This window comes from Schistocerca serialis, chromosome 3, assembly GCF_023864345.2.
Source record: "Schistocerca serialis cubense isolate TAMUIC-IGC-003099 chromosome 3, iqSchSeri2.2, whole genome shotgun sequence".
NCBI classification, from domain to species: domain Eukaryota; kingdom Metazoa; phylum Arthropoda; class Insecta; order Orthoptera; family Acrididae; genus Schistocerca; species Schistocerca serialis.
Window position 1 is genome coordinate 495,005,520 of NC_064640.1, and position 22,767 is coordinate 495,028,286.

Below are 22,767 nucleotides of genomic sequence, written 5' to 3' on the forward strand. Positions count from 1 at the left end.
ATCCCAATACACTGGAAACAAGCGAAAATAGTAATGCTCCCCAAACCAGGGAAACCACCCAATGACCCAAGATCTTATCGGCCCATCACTCTACTTCCTGTAATAGGAAAAGCTTTCGAGACAATAATCAAGAACAGACTAATCGCCTTTACGGATACAAACCACCTAATACCAAACTGCCAATCAGGATTCAGAAAGAATCACGCCACCATAGGCCCAATAGTACAGCTATGTAGCGGCGTCACAAGAGGCCTAAACCTCCAGGACTGCGCCGCTGCCATATTTCTAGACATTGAAAGGGCGTTCGACAAAGTGTGGCACAAGGGCCTATATTACAAGCTCCTAAAAATGGGAGTACCAGCGAAAATCACCACACTCTTGTCGAACATCCTCGAAAATCGCCCATCCAAAGTCGTCGTCAACGATGCTGAATCAGACCCATTTACGCCAAAAGCGGGAGTCCCACAGGGAGCCATCATATCTCCCCTGCTATATACACTGTACACGGCAGACATCCCACTACCAAACAAGTGGAACGAGGGTCTGACACTGTACGCTGACGACACAGCATACTGGTGCCATATACCAACAACACAAGATAGCAACAGACAAACTCAAAACTACCTATCCCTCCTAGAAAGCTGGCTCAGCCAATGGAAAATTAAGCCTAACGCAAATAAGACACAACTTATTCTGTTCAAACACAAACGAGCCCGCACGTGCAAACAGAACCAAGAAGACTGCAGGTTACAGCTATGGGGACAAACTATAAAAGCGAAAGACACGGCAAGATACCTGGGCATTACACTCGACAAATATATGTCATGGGAGGCACACTCAAGAGACATAACGATAAAAGCTAAAACAAGACTCAACCTACTCCGCCTACTCAGAGGCAGGACAAACGGAGCCAAAAGGGATACAATGATATACACCTACAAAGCTTTTATCCGCCCCATACTGGAATATGCCGCTCCGGTATGGATGGCGAACAAAACAGTGACTCGGAGGTTAATGGCAACAGAAAGGAAAATATTAAGGACAACAGGCCAGATGAATCCCAGGACACGAAACGAAGTAGTATACAGGAACGCACAAGTGTACCCCCTAAGGAAGAGATGGCTAGAATTAACCGCTAAAATCGGCACCAACAGATTACGCAATAGAACTGCCATAACAGACATTCTACTGAGAAACTACACCGTACTGAGGTACCCGCAAACAAAATACCCCTATCCGCCAATAGTAATCAAAACAAGTATTAAGGCAATAGATGCGAATTCAGCAACAAACTTCACTGACGATGACATACAACAGGACACGATAAAACACCTACAAGACGAAGAATCAGAAGAGGAAGACGACACATAAAAAGAGAACGAAAATCACCACACACTAACAAGACAACAAAGAAGAGAAAACAACAAAACACAAGAAAGAGAACTTTCAACAGATCCTTGCTGAGGTTTTGGGGAGGTTTCCCTCAGCACCCGGGCAAATGCCATGATCTCAATACCCTCCCACGCGACAGAAAGCGATAACTTATGAGACGAGAGAGTCAGAACAAGATTAGGTAACCCAAACCCCATTTCTTAAAATAAAAAGTGCCATCACAGCATACCTTAAGTTAATATAAGGCACCAAAGAGCAATAGGCTCTCCATGTGCCCGCCTCACTCCCTCAGGGTGAGGAATGAAAAAAAAAAAAAAAAAAACCTAGCACTCGCCCCAGTTGGACAGCCGACTTTGTTAGCGATGGTTCACTGACTACATACGCTCTCATTTGCAGAGACGACAGTTTAGCATAGCTTTCAGCTACGTCATTTGCTACGACCTAGCAAGGCGCCATATTCAGTTACTATATGTCTTAGGAACAGATAATACTGTGAATCATGTACCGTCAAGAGCGACGTTCATCATTAATGGATTAAAGTTAAGTACCAAACTAATTATGACCGCTTTCTGAATTCTAATTCCTTGATATGTTCCAGACCTCACGTCAGTATAGTTCTTCCCTCCTCACGCCAGCCTGCGTGAGCTAAAAAGTGCATTTCGGCCTCCTCTCGTAACACGGTGTTGGCTCTTCTACCAACAAAACAGAGTCTGCTATAAGAAACCATTAAAAGCAATATTTTTCAGCATTTTAAAATGTAATGTACATATTTTTTCACCATTTTAAAATGTAATGTACATCACATTACGATATTTCCAAAAGGAGGGCATAAAGTCCCCCTCCCCTGCCCCCTTGGTACTGTGAGAGTTACAGCGGCATGCTGCTCGTGAATGGCTCAGGTGCACGTTACATCAAAAAAGCAGCTACCAATGTAACTGTCTCCATGTGGGACGCACAGAAGGATTTTACAAATGGGACGACTGTTTATCCAGACAGGACGACCGTCTCTGCAGCAGGCTGAACAAAAATGTCGCATCAGGCGGCTACGTATAACCTCAAACAGTGACAATATTAAGATATCAGCCATAAGATACAACATTATGTGGACAAGAATGCAAGAGAGTGAAGAAATACCGATAAATGTGAGTACCGAGGGGGGAGTAAAATGATAAATTAATAGTGACGAAATCCTGGAGAAAACCCTGACTCTTCGCCAAAAAAGTAGGTGACACAAAATAGTTAGTTGTACATTCGCAGCTGTGGACAATAATCGTAAATGTACGAATCTTGAAAATGAGTTTGCATTCGGTATTTATGGGGCGGAAATAACTAGAATGGAATGGGCAAAAGCTGCTGTTGGAATCTTCTATCGGCTTTCTGTATCTGCAGTGGGAAGTGAGAACTTCAGAGAAAACCTTAGTTGAGAAATAGGTATATTTCCAAGCTGTGCCATTATAATCAGAGATTTCAACCTTCTGCGAAACTTTTATAAAGCTTTTACAGATAATTTACCTTGAAGAGATTGTTCTAAACTCTAATCATGATGGAGATACATTAAAATTATTGGTGACAAATAGATCATACCTCGATAGGATGTCTACATCTACATCTAAACACATACTCCGCAAGCCACAGTACGGTGCTTGGCGGAGGGTACGCTGTACTAGTATTGGCCATTTCCTTTGCTGTTCCACTAGCACACAGAGCGAGGGAACAATGACTCACTATATACCTCCGTACGAGACGCAATTTCTCTTATCTGATTTTTGTGGTCGTTACACGAAATGTATGTTGGTGGCAGTAGGATCGTTCAGCAGTCAGCTTAAAATGCCGGTTCTCTAAATTTTGTCAATAACATTCCTCGTAAAAAAAACCATCGCCTTCCCTCCAGGGATTCCCACTCGAGTTACTGAAGTATCTCCGTAATACTTGCGTTTTGTTCAGACCTGCCGGTAACACATCTAGCAACCCGCGTCTGAATTGCTTCGATGTCTTCCTCCAGGTGCGGATCCCAAAGTCGAGCAGCAGGTATTCAAGAACGGCTCGACTAGTATTCTATATGCTGCCTGCTTCACAAATGAACCACTCTTTCCGAAGGAACATTCCATCGTACTTCTGAAAAACACAAGCATTGCAATATCATAGTTATCCACCGACCCAGGGCAAGTAACTTTCAATTAACATGTCTCCCCTGTACAATAATATATACAATTAATGTACGAGTGTAGGTAGTAAACTCATGGTTGATGAAGTATGGAAGTTCGGGAGTAGCCGTGAAACGTGTTTGGATAGCCTGATGGTAAGGCGACCGCTGGCGATTGGCGGCAAATGCGGCATCGAGTCCCAGTCCGGTATAAATTTTCATGGTCGCCATTCCACTATACTACTGATGGTTGCCCATACTCGCAACTGCGAATACATTTCATGCGTTTCATAATGGCTGTGGCGAAGGAACATTGCATCGTACTTCTGAAAAACTCAGCCATTGCAATATTGTTCCCAGGGGTCCCACACGGTCTCTGTCAGGATCTTTACAAAATTTTGAAGTACATTAGGTTAGCTGTTGACCATAATCTACCGCAGATTCGTTGAAAAGAGAACTGTTCTCAGCCACTGCAAAAGAACACAGGCCACATTCGTATACTCGTATTATCTACACTGCAAAACTTGTCAACAGAACTACCATCCTATATCGCTCAAAAATGTTTTACATTACTACTACAAATAGAGATTTGTAGTAGTAATATAAAATATTTCTGAGTTCAAGCATTATGGTCCTCCCGTAGAAATATCAATGGAAATGAGCACCCTAAAACGTCGCTCACGTGAAACTCAACTTACGTTCACCCACAAGACCGGTGACATTTACAGAAATAATCAGGTAGATTCAGTGTTTAGAGACTTTCGACGGGCTTCTAATAAGTTCCGCAGTAGCTCCTGTCAAGTAAAATACGTTGTTATACGATTTTAAGCATGCTAGTAACTAAAATAAAAATGACGGGAATAACGTAGTAAGTTATTCTTGGTGGAGATCCACCAGACGAAACATGCAGTTGTAACGACAACTGTACATATAATACACTCCTGGAAATGGAAAAAAGAACACATTGACACCGGTGTGTCAGACCCACCATACTTGCTCCGGACACTGCGAGAGGGCTGTACAAGCAATGATCACACGCACGGCACAGCGGACACACCAGGAACCGCGGTGTTGGCCGTCGAATGGCGCTAGCTGCGCAGCATTTGTGCACCGCCGCCGTCAGTGTCAGCCAGTTTGCCGTGGCATACGGAGCTCCATCGCAGTCTTTAACACTGGTAGCATGCCGCGACTGTGTGGACGTGAACCGTATGTGCAGTTGACGGACTTTGAGCGAGGGCGTGTAGTGGGCATGCGGAAGGCCGGGTGGACGTACCGCCGAATTGCTCAACACGTGGGGCGTGAGGTCTCCACAGTACATCGATGTTGTCGCCAGTGGTCGGCGGAAGGTGCACGTGCCCGTCGACCTGGGACCGGACCGCAGCGACGCACGGATGCACGCCAAGACCATAGGATCCTACGCAGTGCCGTAGGGTACCGCACCGCCACTTCCCAGCAAATTAGGGACACTGTTGCTCCTGGGGTATCGGCGAGGACCATTCGCAACCGTCTCCATGAAGCTGGGCTACGGTCCCGCACACCGTTAGGCCGTCTTCCGCTCACGCCCCAACATCGTGCAGCCCGCCTCCAGTGGTGTCGCGACAGGCGTGAATGGAGGGACGAATGGAGACGTGTCGTCTTCAGCGATGAGAGTCGCTTCTGCCTTGGTGCCAATGATGGTCGTATGCGTGTTTGGCGCCGTGCAGGTGAGCGCCACAATCAGGACTGCATACGACCGAGGCACACAGGGCCAACACCGGGCATCATGGTGTGGGGAGCGATCTCCTACACTGGCCGTACACCACTGGTGATCGTCGAGGGGACACTGAATAGTGCACGGTACATCCAAACCGTCATCGAACCCATCGTTCTACCATTCCTAGACCGGCAAGGGAACTTGCTGTTCCAACAGGACAATGCACGTCCGCATGTATCCCGTGCCACCCAACGTGCTCTAGAAGGTGTAAGGCAACTACCCTGGCCAGCAAGATCTCCGTATTTGTCCCCCATTGAGCATGTTTGGGACTGGATGAAGCGTCGTCTCACGCGGTCTGCACGTCCAGCACGAACGCTGGTCCAACTGAGGCGCCAGGTGGAAATGGCATGGCAAGCCGTTCCACAGGACTACATCCAGCATCTCTACGATCGTCTCCATGGGAGAATAGCAGCCTGCATTGCTGCGAAAGGTGGATATACACTGTACTAGTGCCAACATTGTGCATGCTCTGTTGCCTGTGTCTATGTGCCTGTGGTTCTGCCAGTGTGATCATGTGATGTATCTGACCCCAGGAATGTGTCAATAAAGTTTCCCCTTCCTGGGACAATGAATTCACGGTGTTCTTATTTCAATTTCCAGGAGTGTAATTTTTTTCTTTATGAATTTAGATAAATTAATGTGAGCAAGGTTTTGAGTTTTTTTTCGGTTCGTATCGTTATGTTAAAGAGACTGTGAGCAACTTTTGAAATGAATATTATTATTTGTGTTAGATTTCGAATAATGTGGTAATCAAAGGAAAGTGTATTTTATGTTAAAACTATTGTAAGATGTGAAAATTGTAATTTAAACACTTGGTCCATACGTAGGTAATGCATTAGGATATGTGTAGTAGAAAACCTGTGGTGAATACCCTACCTGTAGGGGAGCGGGAAAAGGTGGAGGCAGGCGAGGCGGGAAAACGCACACTGGCGCGGTTCGGCACAACGGGCACAGTATTACAGTGGGAGGCGAGCTACAGTCGGAAGTACACGTACTGTACCGAGGAGGCTACCCAGGAAAAGCGGATCCCATTGAGCCTCGGATGAACCGATTCCGACGACTACTTGGCATGGCTATATTCTGAGGCACAAAATTGGAAAGATTACGACGCTAAGAAGATGGAAAGTGCCGACGTAGTGCCTTGGCCGTGCTTGTATGTGTGCCGTGCTGCCCGCTATCTCGCTGCCCGCCATCCGCCGCACCGACTTGCACAGGTCAAACATTTATTTCATCTTTAGAAGTGTATCTGTGTGGGCCAGCGTCGAAAATGTTTCTGACTGTTCAATAATAACGTGACTTTTACCAGAATTGCATTAGCCATGACTTATCCTGATCACTGACCTAGACAGGATCCTTACCTCGTATTGTGCAACCCGAGTATCCTGAACTGAAAGTTTAATGTCAGTATTAATGAAAATTATCGGCAGATTAATCTATGCTATAAAGAAGTTTAAAATCCTTTGTGTTATTGCAAATGTTGAGAAAGAACAAAAGTATGACTAAATTGGAAGAGAGTTTTTTGAATTGAGTTAGCGATGTTATTTAATTAATTTGAGACAGAAATAATGACAGTTAAATTATTCAGAAGTAAGACAAAAGAGTTGTTATCCATAGATTGATAATTTTGAGTGTTAATTTGCCTTCAGTACTTAATAGTTTCAGTATAACGACCATAACAGTTTCAGGGCCCCCCCCCCCCCCTTCTCTTGTCCATTCTTTCAAACCTTGAAATGTGTTGATCAGATTTGACCAGTAAAGCTAAATTCTATGTTAATCCTAAGTGTATTAGTGTTTTTCCATCATTAATAGTGATATTGTGTGTGTACTTTCAAGATTGTCAATGCTAGGGCAATCTATGCCCGATTTCAGTCTGCTCAACATACAAAATGCAGTTCGTAGTAATCATTACTGTGTGGTGTTGTGTAAATTTAGCTCATCCAAATTAGTACAATAAGAGAAAACTTTAGTTCAGTGGATTTTTCTGGTTCCAAACTTTGCCATATAACGCATCATTACTACGTGTTACTATGCTTGTACATGCACCCACTTGTACAAGGAAAAACTTACTCATTGCCTAAGTAGGCTGGCGACCGAATTATTAATTATAGTTAGCATCTACTGTGTGTACTTCTTGTCTATGCTAAAGGGTAATTATACTTTACATTTGCTTGACGCATCACTGTAGTTATTGACTGAATATAAGTCCGATCTTGCTTCTATTAGGTACACGCGGTCAACTAATGTACTAAAATCCTTGTTTATAAGGTGAAGCCCGTGAACTTATTACAGTACAGGCTTTATAGAGCTATCGTAGTCCGAGTAGGGCGGAAGCGTTACAAGTGGCTTCCCGGGGACAGGACATCCAGCTGTTGTCGGTTACAAATTAATGTAAAGATCGATCAGTGGATGTTCAGTGGCACGAATAGCAATAAAGTTCAGTAAAAGAAACTGCAGTGTGAGTCAAGTATAATAGTGTGGTGTAGTTGGCATTTAGTATGGACAGAAACGTAGACGGGATAGGTGCGCCGAGCGAAATGGAGAATGCGGCTGGCAGTAGCCGGAGTTTACGCGGCCAGATAACAGATGGCGTTAGCGGAAGACAATTGGCGTACTTACAATACCACGAACACGTCAACGAACAGATTGAAAGGTTGAGATCGCCTCGGACACAGCAAGGAATAAAACAGGAAGTAGAGGGTGATTTTGTAGATGATAGTGGGTACGTAAACGAATCCACTGACATGTTTGATTCACCACAGATAAAGAAAGAACCGAAAGAAACTTCTGAAGTAGAATCGGAACACATCGATCCTGTAGAACAAAACAGTATAAAAATTTTAAGTATGAACGACTTATTTGAACAATTAACCAAACAAATTGCAGGACAGAATGAGCAGCTTAAGACGCACATTGATGAGCAGCTCAAAACGCAGGGCCATCAGCTCAAAACACAGAATGAGCAGCTTAAAACGCACGTTGACGAGCAACTCAAAATACAGGGAAGTCAGCTCAAAACACAGAATGAACAGCTTAAAACACACGTTGACGAGCAACTCAAAACACAGACTGAACAGCTTAAAACACACGTTGATGAGCAACTCAAAACACAGGTGGATCAAATTAAAGCACAGGTTGAAGGACAGGGAATTAAAATTAGTAAACAAATAGAACAGGTAGAACAAAAAGTGGGTAATTTAAGTTCTGTGGTAAATACACTGAAACTTGAAATTGATACCATTAACAAAAATATGGATACTATGCAGGAGGAAATTGGAAACATTAATAGTAGATTCGATGTTGAAATTCTCAACATCCAAGAGAAAGTAGAACCTCTGGTTGAAACTAAGGTAGACGAAAAAGTTTTCGGTCTCAAAACTGAGATCGTAAACGAATGTCAACACGGGATATCACAATTGAAAAAGGTCGTTTTAGACACTGAAAGGGATTTAAGTAAAAAAGTAACCGGATGTGTTCAAAATTGTGAACAAAATACTACGAAAATTCAAGGCAGAATTTTCGATCTGGAGAGCAAAATTAAAGATAGGCCTGGTGTTGTCTGTAATGGCACACCAATTACGAAGCTGTTAGAAGGCGAGGAACGCTTCGATCCAGCCAAGAAACATAACGGGTGGCATCCGTTAGATTTTATTAAAAATTGCGAGAGAGTATTTCCTGAGCACTTGTCTGATCAGGAAAAGATAAACGTTGTAATTAGCGCCTTAGCGGGTGATGCTAAGCGCTGGGGAATAAATTTAAATACCGAACGAATGACGTTCGAAGAATTTAGGCAAAGATTTACGGAAGAATATTGGTCTGAACAAAAGCAGGACCATTTATGGCGGGAGTTCATCATGGCCAAACAGCATGATAACAGGGGCAGGAATTCTTTGAAAGATTTCTGCAAGCATTGGTACGGGAAATTGACGCATTTAAAAGGCCGAAGATCAGATTCAGAAATTATCTGGGAGCTATATAAAAAGCTTCCGGAGGATTAAAAGAGGTATGTAGGAAGCAATCATCGCAGTTTCCAAGCATTTCTTGAAAGAGTCGAAGACGAGGATCATTGGCGCGAAAGTCGTGCCAATTATCAAAATTTTGGTAACCGTAATAACCGAAACAATGACGAAAGAAATGACGGCGATGGATTTCGCGTCAATATAATACAGAGAGGAAGAGGCAGAGGAAGAGGCAGAGGAAATTATCCAGGTCGCGGTAGAGGGTATACCGCGCGAAATAATAACGATGCGGGAAACTAATTTCCGCGAACGTTGCGGGCCAAACGGAAGCAGACAATACATACCGGCCCCGATTTAAGAAAAGATACCGGACCGACCGTAACGTAATGAGACAGGCTAGGGTCGGACATGGAACGCCGCAAAGTGTTGTGGCGAAACAAGCGTCAGGTGCGAGCCAGAATGAGTCATCTCTGCCGCACAGAGCACTACATGTTAACAGGCGAGTGGAGCATCAGAGGGCAACGGCCCAGCCTAGCAGAACATCTGTTCGGAAAGAAGCCGCTAGCAATACGGCAACAGTAGGTGCGAACGTAGCCGTAAGAGCTGAGGAAAATTTTACGAGTGATAATTCCGTGGCAAAGGAAACAATAAATGAAACTGTGAATACACAGAGAGGTGCGGTTAGCAGTGTTTGCGATAAGGTAAAAGGCGAGGATGAATTAGCAGAAGTAACTGATTGGCGTGTGCAGATCGATGATCTGTACAAGGGCCTAAAGCAATGTGAGTGGGAGGATTTTAAAAGGGAGTATGAGGCGAAGGAATTAATTGGTGGAAAGAGAGATAGTAGGGACGTCCATAAAGTGACGTGGCCCAAATTTGAAGAGGGAAGAATAAATAGCGCCGCGCAAAGTACGCGTGCTGCCGATAGGGGGAAGGTTAATGATAGGAAGGATTTGGAGGATGAAATCTTCAGCATTGACGAAGAAATAACTTCTGCTAACAGTCCGCCAATAGTACGAGCTGCTACCGAGAGGCACCGTGGAGAAGGGGCAGATGATTACCTGAAAGTAATTAAAGTCCACGAGAATTACACCGAATATGAAGTCACAGTGGATGTGAATAAAGCTGAGGATGAGGCCGTTTTGCCAAAAGAGGAGATAGAATTGAAATCCAAGCCTGACGACAATACAGAGGCAGAACTTAGTGCCTGTCTCAGAAAAGCTTTTATGTTAGAACCTGAAAGCGATCCGGAATGGTCGGATTCCGACGATAGTTCAGATGATGAAAGATACGCAAATACAGACGAAAATGAATGTACTAATTCTCCCTATTGTGCAAAAGTAGCGTACTTAAGTGAATCTGATGGTGAGGAAGAGAGTAGTGGTGATTCTAGTGAAGATGAATTTTCAGGTGTAAAGGGAAATGAATATACTTTTACTGAAAGAGGATATGAGAAAATCTGTGAAAATAAAGGGGATGCAGTAACTTGCGATATTGTACCTAACGATGACGACGTATCAAAACAAAATCCAGACGTTGAAACAGAACAAGGAAAGAAAGAGCCACCGGACGACTCAGTGTTTATTTTGCAAAGAGTTCAAGTAAGCAAAGACTTTGAACTCCAGAAACCGAAAAAGCCGCCAGATATAAATGGTTCACAGGTCAGGAACGTATCTTGGGACGATGTCACAGTCGACCAAGGTGCGTTGTGGAAAAAACAGGAAGGGGCATGATTTAGAGCCTGGGGCAGGTTTATATCGGATTTTGAGAATGTCATGAACACATTACATCATGAAACTACAGGATTTCCACCGGAAGAAATTTTGTTAGGCAGAAGTAGTAAAAGTTTAATTGAAAAAAAAAACTAGAGTTTCCACCTTGTACAAGTTTGGGATTGGATCAAAAGAAAGAGTTGATGATAAAAAGGGCAAAGCGAAAAGCTGAATCTAGATCTAAAAGACACAATAAAAATTTAAAAGTTTCAAAATTTAAAATTGGAGATTATGTTCTTTTAAAAACCCACGAAAAGTCTAGTGAACTAAACCATGAAATTTCAAAATTTAAATATATTTATAATGGACCATATATAATACAGAATATTCCACACGACAATGCTTACTACCTGATCTACCCAAAATCCAAAAGACCTTTAGGTGTAAGAAATATTGTGGACCTCAAACTGTATGTTCCTAGGAACGAGTAAATGTGCTGTATCTTATGCTGAACCCAAGTTATTCTAGATGTATCTAATCTTTGTACATGTCTGTATACCCTTGAAAGTGTGCTAATGTAGTTATGTGAGTTTCAGATTACCAATTGTACTGTAACTATAAAAATGTATGGAGAAAAGGACTGAAAAGAAAGGATAAATGCTATCCGCCAGATAAAAGATGGGACTGTCAAAAATGAAAATGGGCAGTGTATGAACCATAATATGAAGGACTGCCAAATACCAATGAGGGCAGATATATAGGCGATGGAAAATTGTAAATGTGATCCAGGAGACGTGACAATATGAAGTAAAAAGGACTGCCCAAATCCGCACAATAGGCAGCAAATATGTATAGTTAATTTTCTGAATATATGTGTGTGTTTTGTTTAGTAAATGAGAAAATGGACTGCTATTCAAAGCAAGCAGCGACAAATTATCTTATAGTGTATACAAAATATGCAATTATTTTTGTAGTTAAATGTTTGTATTCCAGAATTTTAATATATTTCTTTGAGAAATTTAGGAAAAATGATTAAATTGCTATTTTAGTGATGTTATGATGGGAAGTTAGATTGTGCAAAAGGCACTTGAGTAAATGACAAGTAATTATTCTTGATGTGTTAAAAAAGTGTAAACCTATATACAGTGAGTAAAAGGAAATATGTAGTGTAAATCTTTTTGGACAATTAAATAAAGATTCGGAACCACTGGATAATTGTAAGATTTAGTGTTCCCATAAAATTTGGACTTAAGAAAATTTTCTGGAAACAGGGGCATGTGTAACGACAACTGTACATATAATAATTTTTTTCTTTATGAATTTAGATAAATTAATGTAAGCAAGGTTTTGAATTTTTTTTTCGGTTCGTATCGTTATGTTAAAGAGACTGTGAGCAACTTTTGAAATGAATATTATTATTTGTGTTAGATTTCGAATAATGTGGTAATCAAAGGAAAGTGTATTTAATGTTAAAACTATTGTAAGATGCGAAAATTGTAATTTAAACACTTGGTCCATACGTAGGTAATGCATTAGGATATGTGTAGTAGAAAACCTGTGGTGAATACCCTACCTGTAGGGGAGCGGGAAAAGGTGGAGGCAGGCGAGGCGGGAAAACGCACACTGGCGCGGTTCGGCACAACGGGCACAGTATTACAGTGGGAGGCGAGCTACAGTCGGAAGTACACGTACTGTACCGAGGAGGCTACCCAGGAAAAGCGGATCCCATTGAGCCTCGGATGAACCGATTCCGACGACTACTTGGCATGGCTATATTCTGAGGCACAAAATTGGAAAGATTACGACGCTAAGAAGATGGAAAGTGCCGACGTAGTGCCTTGGCCGTGCTTGTATGTGTGCCGTGCTGCCCGCTATCTCGCTGCCCGCCATCCGCCGCACCGACTTGCACAGGTCAAACATTTATTTCATCTTTAGAAGTGTATCTGTGTGGGCCAGCGTCGAAAATGTTTCTGACTGTTCAATAATAACGTGACTTTTACCAGAATTGCATTAGCCATGACTTATCCTGATCACTGACCTAGACAGGATCCTTACCTCGTATTGTGCAACCCGAGTATCCTGAACTGAAAGTTTAATGTCAGTATTAATGAAAATTATCGGCAGATTAATCTATGCTATAAAGAAGTTTAAAATCCTTTGTGTTATTGCAAATGTTGAGAAAGAACAAAAGTATGACTAAATTGGAAGAGAGTTTTTTGAATTGAGTTAGCGATGTTATTTAATTAATTTGAGACAGAAATAATGACAGTTAAATTATTCAGAAGTAAGACAAAAGAGTTGTTATCCATAGATTGATAATTTTGAGTGTTAATTTGCCTTCAGTACTTAATAGTTTCAGTATAACGACCATAACAGTTTCAGGGCCCCCCCCCCTTCTCTTGTCCATTCTTTCAAACCTTGAAATGTGTTGATCAGATTTGACCAGTAAAGCTAAATTCTATGTTAATCCTAGGTGTATTAGTGTTTTTCCATCATTAATAGTGATATTGTGTGTGTACTTTCAAGATTGTCAATGCTAGGGCAATCTATGCCCGATTTCAGTCTGCTCAACATACAAAATGCAGTTCGTAGTAATCATTACTGTGTGGTGTTGTGTAAATTTAGCTCATCCAAATTAGTACAATAAGAGAAAACTTTAGTTCAGTGGATTTTTCTGGTTCCAAACTTTGCCATATAACGCAGCATTACTACGTGTTACTATGCTTGTACATGCACCCACTTGTACAAGGAAAAACTTACTCATTGCCTAAGTAGGCTGGCGACCGAATTATTAATTATAGTTAGCATCTACTGTGTGTACTTCTTGTCTATGCTAAAGGGTAATTATACTTTACATTTGCTTGACGCATCACTGTAGTTATTGACTGAATAGATCTTGCTTCTATTAGGTACACGCGGTCAACTAATGTACTAAAATCCTTGTTTATATGGTGAAGCCCGTGAACTTATTACAGTACAGGCTTTATAGAGCTAACGTACGTCCGAGTAGGGCGGAAGCGTTACACAGTGTGCGTCAGGAAAGTTCGGTAGGAGAATTTCGTTTCCTTTAATACGTTGGTGATTTAGCAAGTTTTGGCTTCAGTCTTAGAATGTTCGTGAATGATGTGGTACTACATTGCGAAGCCATGAACAAACATTAATGACCTGTTTTAACATAGCTTGATTTCGGAAAAGCTTTTGATACCATTAACTTCGAAATATTGCTAATGTATAATAAGCAGCTTAATTTCTCAAACAGTGTAATCTAATGATCCGACATCTACTGTAAGAACAGAAATGAACGAGTAATCTGTGAAATGTACGAGGGCGTACTGAAAAGCAATGCCTCTGAAATTGTGTGTGAAAACTCTTAACAGTTTTAAATAAAACCAAATTTGTTAACGTTCTACATAATGTCTACATACTTATTTCTCTAGATAGTCACCCTAGCGACGAAAACATTTTTCCCGAGAGACCAGTTTACTGAAACCATCACTGTCGAATGTCTGACTTTGTTGACGGAGCCACAACTTATCCTTTTCTTGTACCGCGTCATCACTATCAAAATGAAGTTCTCGGAGGTGTTCTTTAAGTTCTGAAAACGGATGGAAATCGGATGGGGCCAAGTCGGCCGTATGGAGGGTCATCGAAGACAGTCAACCCAAGGCGTCGGATTGTTACAGACGTCGCATCGATCGTGTGTGGTCTGGCATCGTCATGCTGAAAAAGAGGGTGCTCCTTGGAGGACAAACTGTTCGAATCTGAAACTCAATTACAGCACGCTGTTGCCGGCCGCGGTGGTCTAGTGGTTCTAGGCGCGCAGTCCGGAACCGCGGGACTGCTACGGTCGCAGGTTCGAATCCTGCCTCGGGCATGGATGTGTGTGATGTCCTTAGGTTAGTTAGGTTTAAGTAGTTCTAAGTTCTAGGAGACTGATGACAACAGAAGTTAAGTCCCATAGTGCTCAGAGCCATTTGAACCATTTTTGAACAGCACGCTGTTTCTCACTCACGGACATAGTTACGTTACATATCGGTACGTTACACGCTGCAAATCTACGCCTTCTAGCGGCAGAGAGCTGCAAATATGTAGATATGAAGAATAAAGATGTAGAATGTTAATAACGTTTCTTTTATTTAAAAAGCTTTAAGAGTTTTCACATAAAAAATTCAGAGGTCCCGAGTTCGAGTCTCGGTCGAGCACACAGTTTTAATCTGCCAGGAAGTTTCATATCAGCGCACACTCCGCTGCAGAGTGAAAATCTCATTCTGGAAACATCCCCCAGGCTGTGGCTAAGCCATGTCTCCGCTATATCCTTTCTTTCAGGAGTGCTAGTTCTGCAAGGTTCGCAGGAGAGCTTCTGTAAAGTTTGGAAGGTAGGAGACGAGGTACTGGCAGAAGTAAAGCTGTGAGTACCGGGCGTGAGTCGTGCTTCGGTAGCTCAGTTGGTAGAGCACTTGCCCGCGAAAGGCAAAGGTCCCGAGTTCGAGTCTCGGTCGGGCACACAGTTTTAATCTGCCAGGAAGTTTCATCTCTTCGTTCGTTGTTCTCATTTCCGTACATCAACGACTTTTCATTTGTATTACATGCTTTTAACTATGACGCTGAGGATGCCCAATTGTATTCAAGCGCCAGCCATAAGAACATTGCATCTACCATATCAGGTACAAATAAAGAGTTTTGATCAGCATCACGATTCCTTAAACTAAACCCTACATAATTACAATTTATCCTCATGCCACTCTGAATATTGATGAGTAAACATTTTCGGGAAACAATTTATTCCATACTTTGTGATGGTATTCAATTATTCCATCAAAACACCGTTGAAGATCTTGGTACAAACTTCGTTGAGCATCTAAATTGGGAAGAACAAACTGTCACTGCATTTAGTAAATCTCTCTCTCTTGTCTATACATAAGTCAAAAGTTTAGAAAAATCCACTTAAAATAAAACAAAAAGGCGTCCATTTTTACTCCTGCCAAACTTTCACTACTGTGACATAGATAAACACGACACAGATAACGAATACTCCAGACGACTCAATCTAGCCATGAATGTTTGCGTAATATATGTGCGTAATATTCGCTGTTTGATCACGCCAGTCCTCCATATACTCAATTAGAGTAGATGCAGCTCGAAAGGCAACGTGGTTTTCTCACAATCCGTTTTCCTGCGCGGTTCCCCAGTCATTGGTGTCCTCGGAACCTCTTCTCGCGTACCAAATACATATCATCATAGCATAATCCAGTAGAAGATATGATAGTCCACATCATGGCTGTGACAGTGACTAACACTAAACAGTTCTGTTTCTGTATTTTAGTCACAATACTCTGGAACAGGCGACCAACAACCTGCGGTTGATCCACAACAATGATGAATTCTGGATGAGATTACATTTATAGACATGGCGTAGCTTCCCTCACAGCTGTCTTCCCTGCGTTAAACCGTGAACCAGTATTTCTACCATATCTTCAATGTTATTCCAGCTTGCCTCAACCCTATCAATTTCTTTTTTATTTCCTTCCATATAATCTACTTTGTTATATTGTTTCTCACTCTACCCCAGACTACTCAACCTTTTCGCGAGATTTGATTCCTTGTGTATTCCTACCCAAGATTTCTACTAATACATCGTTGTTCCCATACGACACTAATTTAATGAGAAAACTGTTTAACAGAATTTTAATAAGATAGAAATTACTCTTATACCATATTAGCTGAGTCCCTGTCGTTGCCCGGGTGTGTACTTATTCCAATCTTCTATTAGTCCATCCCCTCCTTCCCCCTCTCACCATCTGTCTCCTCGTTCCCTCTTTCTGTCTATCTCCTTCATCCAACTCTCTATCCATTTCCATCTCTTCCCTTTCTACATCTACATTTACACCTACATCAATATCTACGATATTACTTTGCTATTCACAATAAAGTGCCTGGCAGAGGGTTCAATGAACCACCTTCAAGCTGTCTGTCTACCGTTGCACTCTCGAACGGCTCGCGGGAGAAACGAGCACTGCGAGCCCTGATTTCCCTTATTTTATCGTGATCATTTCTCCCTATGTAGGTGGGTGCCAACTGAATGTTTTCGCAATCGGAGGAGAAAACTGGTTATTGAAATTTCATGATAAGATCCCGTCGCAACGATAAACGCCTTTGTTTTAATGATTGCCACACCAGTTCACGTATCATACCTGTGGCACTATCTACCCTATATCGCGATAATACGAAACGCGCTGCCCGTTTTTGACTTTTTCGATGTCATCCGTCAGTCCCAACTGATACGGATCCCACACTACATAGCAATACTCCAGAATAGGGCGAAAAAGTGTGGTGTAAGCAGTCTCTTTAGTAGATCTGTCGCACCTTCTAAGTGTTCTGCCAATGAATCGCAGTCTTTGATTTACTTTACCCACAATATTATCTATGTGATCGTTCCAATTTAGGTTATTTGTAATTGTAATCCCTAAGTATTTAGTTGAATTTACTGCCTTCAGATTTGTGTGACTTATCGCGTAATCGAAATTTAGCGTATTTCTTTTAGTACTCCTGTGAATAACTTCACACTTTTCTTTATTCAGGGTCAATTGCCACTTTTCGCATCACACAGATATCTTATCTAGATCAATGGAAGAGGGAGCAGAGCTCAACTAAACTAAGAAGAAAACCAGAAGAACAAGAAATAAAAGCAGTCTTGTGGAATACAGAGGGACTAAAAAGTGCTCTTAACCTAACACCAACAGACATTCTGCAAAGGCCGGCCGCGGTGGTCTCGCGGTTCTCGGTGCGCAGTCCGGAACCGCGCGACTGCTACGGTCGCAGGTTCGAATCCTGCCTCGGGCATGGATGTGTGTGATGTCCTTAGGTTAGTTAGGTTTAAGTAGTTCTAAGTTCTAGGGGACTGATGACCACAGCTGTTAAGTCCCATAGTGCTCAGAGCCATTTGAACCATTCTGCAAAACTCGGATCTTGCAATTCTAACAGAAACCTTCCTGATAGACAGCTGGCAACATAAAGATTTCTATAATTATCACCTAATGACAAAGAAGGAAGAAAGAGGACGACCCATGGGAGGAATATTTATCCTACTGAAAACTTGGATGATGCCCACCAAAAAAATCATAAAACAAGAAAATAGTATGCTAGTAGAAGCAGCAAACATAAATATAATTGCAGCCTATTTTAAACCGCACACAAATGCTGTAGAAATAATTGACGAAATAGTCACACTCATCAAACAATGCGACAGCAAACCCACCATTATTGCAGGCGATCTCAGCTGCAGAATAGACACAGAAAACTATAAAACAAAACTAGTCGTTGAAACCCTAGAAGAAGATGGTTTCACCCTGCTTAACGATAGACAGATACCTACATACATATGCCACAATGGGAAAGCCTTCTGGAAATCTAAAAATATGGAATCAATTTCACATTCCCTGTCGATAGCGCTCATGACTTCATGATTATAAAGAGGGAGTTGTGTTTGACAGAAACGATGTTTCCTGAATCCGTGCTGACTATGTGTCAGTAAATCGTTTTCTTTGAAGCCATTTTGACTAATGTTCGGCCGTGACTGTCTCAAGAAATATGTAAAGGTTTTTTTGATTTACCGCTACCAGTCATACACTTTTTCAGCTATTGTATTACTTATTTATATAGCGACATGTTAAGAGGGAATATCTCATCTTCAGGCTAAATGGCATTACAAAAACAACTTTACAATAAGGTCATACCGATGTTACATAGTCTTTTCGAAAATGCTATGGTCATCCTGTGGAAGTAGAGAAAACTTAGTAAGAGGCGATGTCACTCTGAAAGTTGGACTGATATTTGCACGAAAATGTTTTGTAACGGTCTCACACCTTGTGGCAGTCTCGCTGTTATCCGCTGAGGTGTTTCCATTTCTGTGGCTCTCTTGGCTTTCTTGGTCACTTTTCACAAATTGTCACTAACATAACAGTAACTTGGAAACACGATCACAAACAATTCTGTATTGTAGTGGACAATATGGCGGTCGAAATACAGCTGGTTTCGATTTGACTATCGATTTGTCGTTCTATGTGGTGTCAGATTTTTATATGTCTTCTGCACGTCTTCTTATCGTATTACAGATATAGGTTGTCGAAATACATTACAAATTGAGCACCTGTTACAATATTATTGAACACATCATGATATAAACTATTTCTTTTACATATTTATAAGCTATTGCTGGGGCTAGAGTCAAACGACTGTCATGTTATGTATCTTATATTCTAAGAGTACTGTAGTACTCTGATATTCATCCATGCCCACATGGGGAATAACGAGATCCTGAATGAAATGACAGACTTCAAAAATTCACATTTATTTTCCAATTTCGTTACAGTACTCTTAGAATACAATATACATAGCATGGCAGTTGTTTGACACAGTACGTATTTTGTGGCATGCTTATATACATTGCTGTCAAAACTTAAGAACGAAAGTAACTTTCGAATGATGTGTCACTGCCAAGTAACATAGCTTGATGGAATTTCGATCATCCATAGAATGAATTGCTGCAGTGCAGTACAAAAGGTAACTGTGAGATATACGCCATGTGTATACAGTGTGGTCAGAAACAGTCTGAAAAGCTTGTAAGGATGTTGCAGAGTAGGTTGTGCCGAGAAACTGTTAAGAAAAGAATTCGATACGTTGCGCCATTTCTGAGTTAATTAGCATTGAAGTCAGCCAATCAGACCGTTGCGCCTGCAAATTGAAGCGGCCTGACAGAGTCGTTATCACCAGATATGTTCTTCGTTTGGTTTCCTATAATTAAACAAGAGAGCGACACATGCATTGGGCCTGGGACGGAAGTAAGGATCGAACCCGAACCGAAGATTGAGCAGTCTTGTGCGCTATCGTCTATGCTGTGAGAACAACTGACACTAGTAATTTTAACTGGCGGGTGGCTTGACTTTGGGTGCGCAACGGCCTGACTGGATAACTTCAGTTCTAATTAACTCGAACACGGCGGAACGTGTACAATTTTTTTCTTAGCATTTATTTATCAGTACAACCCACCCTGTAATACCCTTGCAAGCTTTTCTGACTGTTACTGACCACCTTATAAACAGCGTTTTTTTTTAAAGAGTGTCGCATACTCCTACAGGAAGCAATATGGATCAAAACTAGAAGAAAAGTTCCACTAATGATATATCCGGAAAGAAACACATCTTGAGATATGAGCCGTTGAATATCTACAGTTCAGATCCTGCATTTTATTTACAGATGAGTCAGGATTCACAAGAGATGATGTAGTAAATTACTACAGTGTCGCTTCAATATCAAAGTATGGGAATTAATTGTCGATGACAGACTGATAGGGCCAAACGCTTCATCAAACCGATTAATACACTCCTGGAAATGGAAAAAAGAACACATTGACACCGGTGTGTCAGACCCACCATACTTGCTCCGGACACTGCGAGAGGGCTGTACAAGCAATGATCACACGCACGGCACAGCGGACACACCAGGAACCGCGGTGTTGGCCGTCGAATGGCGCTAGCTGCGCAGCATTTGTGCACCGCCGCCGTCAGTGTCAGCCAGTTTGCCGTGGCATACGGAGCTCCATCGCAGTCTTTAACACTGGTAGCATGCCGCGACAGCGTGGACGTGAACCGTATGTGCAGTTGACGGACTTTGAGCGAGGGCGTATAGTGGGCATGCGGGAGGCCGGGTGGACGTACCGCCGAATTGCTCAACACGTGGGGCGTGAGGTCTCCACAGTACATCGATGTTGTCGAAGGTGGTCGGCGGAAGGTGCACGTGCCCGTCGACCTGGGACCGGACCGCAGCGACGCACGGATGCACGCCAAGACCGTAGGATCCTACGCAGTGCCGTAGGGGACCGCACCGCCACTTCCCAGCAAATTAGGGACACTGTTGCTCCTGGGGTATCGGCGAGGACCATTCGCAACCGTCCCCATGAAGCTGGGCTACGGTCCCGCACACCGTTAGGCCGTCTTCCGCTCACGCCCCAACATCGTGCAGCCCGCCTCCAGTGGTGTCGCGACAGGCGTGAATGGAGGGACGAATGGAGACGTGTCGTCTTCAGCGATGAGTGTCGCTTCTGCCTTGGTGCCAATGATGGTCGTATGCGTGTTTGGCGCCGTGCAGGTGAGCGCCACAATCAGGACTACATACGACCGAGGCACACAGGGCCAACACCGGGCATCATGGTGTGGGGAGCGATCTCCTACACTGGCCGTACACCACTGGTGATCGTCGAGGGGACACTGAATAGTGCACGGTACATCCAAACCGTCATCGAACCCATCGTTCTACTATTCCTAGACCGGCAAGGGAACTTGCTGTTCCAACAGGACAATGCACGTCCGCATGTATCCCGTGCCACCCAACGTGCTCTAGAAGGTGTACGTCAACTACCCTGGCCAGCAAGATCTCCGGATCTGTCCCCCATTGAGCATGTTTGGGACTGGATGAAGCGTCGTCTCACGCGGTCTGCACGTCCAGCACGAACGCTGGTCCAACTGAGGCGCCAGGTGGAAATGGCATGGCAAGCCGTTCCACAGGACTACATCCAGCATCTCTACGATCGTCTCCATGGGAGAATAGCAGCCTGCATTGCTGCGAAAGGTGGATATACACTGTACTAGTGGCGACATTGTGCATGCTCTGTTGCCTGTGTCTATGTGCCTGTGGTTCTGCCAGTGTGATCATGTGATGTATCTGACCCCAGGAATGTGTCAATAAAGTTTCCCCTTCCTGGGACAATGAATTCACGGTGTTCTTATTTCAATTTCCAGGAGTGTAGATGTTGAGTATCACCGATTTCTGCGTCCTGAAGTACCATCGCTATTAGAGAACGTTACCCTGGCAGAAAGGCAATGACTATGCTTTATGCATGACGGGGCTCTACACAGTTTTCTACAGATCATGTGATTTTATCGTACTGCAACATATCATGGACCGTGGATTGGTCGATGAGATCCGGTACAATGGCCTCCTAGTTCGCCGGACCTGAATGAATCACATAGTATCTGCACTCATACATTGGGGACATTCAAAGACTTAGGTGTATGTCGACCACAGGAGAGTGTGGCCAATCCATGGGATCCAGTCTCAGTCGTGCCAGGTTTATGTCAAAGAGCGTGTGATTCACTGGAAAGAAAGGATGAAGGATTTGTCAGGGTGCGTGGTAACCTGTAGAGTCATCTCTACGTTACAGTCAGATGGGCATCAGAGGAGATACCGGATTGTGTTTCCAGACACATAATCACAGGAGCTTTTCCTCTGATTCTGACCAATACTACCTCCTATAGGAATTTGTTAAACCCTGTCTATATATGTGGCACTTCGTTAAACACCCTTTATTTGCAGTAATGAGTACATGTGCAGAAATTTTTATTGGTGACAGAGAACAGTGTACTGAACAACATTACAGCAGTATTTGCAGACTAATAATTACAGCTGTTAGCCGTAGTATGATTTTAGCTTGGTTACTACATGTGGCAAGAGCAAGCCGCAAATATTTATTTCATCCTGGGCAGCAGGTCAGGTGCTGAAGTGTGGTGGATACGTAGACACAAAACGGTAGCCTACACTAGCAGGTGTAGTCCACTTAGTGGTGCGGTTATGACTGTGCAGATAACATCAGGTAGTAAACCATGTGACGTGTTTGTGAAAAGGCTGTTCGATGCAGAGAAAAAACAATCAACACACTGATGTGAGCACATATTAATGAATCACATAGTATCTGCACTTATACCCGTTGAGTGAGTAGAGTGACTCAAATATCATGTCCTATAGGAATTGGTGATCCAG